This window comes from Oncorhynchus gorbuscha, unplaced genomic scaffold, assembly GCF_021184085.1.
Source record: "Oncorhynchus gorbuscha isolate QuinsamMale2020 ecotype Even-year unplaced genomic scaffold, OgorEven_v1.0 Un_scaffold_763, whole genome shotgun sequence".
NCBI classification, from domain to species: Eukaryota; Metazoa; Chordata; class Actinopteri; order Salmoniformes; family Salmonidae; genus Oncorhynchus; species Oncorhynchus gorbuscha.
In genome coordinates, this window is record NW_025745554.1 from 166,393 (window position 1) to 168,738 (window position 2,346).

A 2,346-nucleotide genomic window follows, 5' to 3' on the forward strand; every position below is an offset into this window, starting at 1 on the left:
ATAACAGGCCTTGGATAGATGAGGACTTTATTACGTTATGTTTATAGACTCTTCCTATACTCCCTAACCTCCTCTTCTCTTATATATCAACACCTAATAACAGGCCTTGGATAGATGAGGACTTTATTACGTTATGTTTATAGACTCTTCCTATACTCCCTAACCTCCTCTTCTCTTATATATCAATACCTAATAACAGGCCTTGGATAGATGAGGACTTTATTACTTTATGTTTATAGACTCTTCCTATACTCCCTAACCTCTGTCCTCTTCTCTTATATATCAACACCTAATAACAGTAGTCTAGTATGAGGCCTTGGATAGATGAGGACTTTATTACGTTATGTTTATAGACTCTTCCTATACTCCCTAACCTCCTCTTCTCTTATATATCAATACCTAATAACAGGCCTTGGATAGATGAGGACTTTATTACTTTATGTTTATAGACTCTTCCTATACTCCCTAACCTTGTGTCCTCTTCTCTTTATATATCAACACCTAATAACAGGCCTTGGATAGATGAGGACTTTATTACGTTATGTTTATAGACTCTTCCTATACTCCCTAACCTCCTCTTCTCTTTATATATCAACACCTAATAACAGGCCTTGGATAGATGAGGACTTTATTACTTTATGTTTATAGACTCTTCCTATACTCCCTAACCTCGTGTCCTCTTCTCTTTATATATCAATACCTAATAACAGGCCTTGGATAGATGAGGACTTTATTACTTTATGTTTATAGACTCTTCCTATACTCCCTAACCTCGTGTCCTCTTCTCTTTATATATCAATACCTAATAACAGGCCTTGGATAGATGAGGACTTTATTACTTTATGTTTATAGACTCTTCCTATACTCCCTAACCTCGTGTCCTCTTCTCTTTATATATCAATACCTAATAACAGGCCTTGGATAGATGAGGACTTTATTACTTTATGTTTATAGACTCTTCCTATACTCCCTAACCTCGTGTCCTCTTCTCTTTATATATCAACACCTAATAACAGTAGTCTAGTATGGGGCCTTGGATAGATGAGGACCTTATTACTTTATGTTTATAGACTCTTCCTATACTCCCTAACCTCGTGTCCTCTTCTCTTTATATATCAACACCTAATAACAGGTCCCTTGGATAGATGAGGACTTTATTACGTTATGTTTATAGACTCTTCCTATACTCCCTAACCTCCTCTTCTCTTTATATATCAATACCTAATAACAGGCCTTGGATAGATGAGGACTTTATTACTTTATGTTTATAGACTCTTCCTATACTCCCTAACCTCCTCTTCTCTTATATATCAATACCTAATAACAGGCCTTGGATAGATGAGGACTTTATTACTTTATGTTTATAGACTCTTCCTATACTCCCTAACCTCCTCTTCTCTTATATATCAATACCTAATAACAGGCCTTGGATAGATGAGGACTTTATTACGTTATGTTTATAGACTCTTCCTATACTCCCTAACCTCCTCTTCTCTTATATATCAATACCTAATAACAGGCCTTGGATAGATGAGGACTTTATTACGTTATGTTTATAGACTCTTCCTATACTCCCTAACCTCCTCTTCTCTTATATATCAATACCTAATAACAGGCCTTGGATAGATGAGGACTTTATTACGTTATGTTTATAGACTCTTCCTATACTCCCTAACCTCCTCTTCTCTTATATATCAATACCTAATAACAGGCCTTGGATAGATGAGGACTTTATTACGTTATGTTTATAGACTCTTCCTATACTCCCTAACCTCCTCTTCTCTTATATATCAATACCTAATAACAGGCCTTGGATAGATGAGGACTTTATTACTTTATGTTTATAGACTCTTCCTATACTCCCTAACCTCCTCTTCTCTTTATATATCAATACCTAATAACAGGCCTTGGATAGATGAGGACTTTATTACTTTATGTTTATAGACTCTTCCTATACTCCCTAACCTCGTGTCCTCTTCTCTTTATATATCAACACCTAATAACAGTAGTCTAGTATGAGGCCTTGGATAGATGAGGACTTTATTACTTTATGTTTATAGACTCTTCCTATACTCCCTAACCTCCTCTTCTCTTATATATCAATACCTAATAACAGGCCTTGGATAGATGAGGACTTTATTACTTTATGTTTATAGACTCTTCCTATACTCCCTAACCTCCTCTTCTCTTTATATATCAATACCTAATAACAGGCCTTGGATAGATGAGGACTTTATTACGTTATGTTTATAGACTCTTCCTATACTCCCTAACCTCCTCTTCTCTTTATATATCAATACCTAATAACAGGCCTTGGATAGATGAGGACTTTATTACGTTATGTTT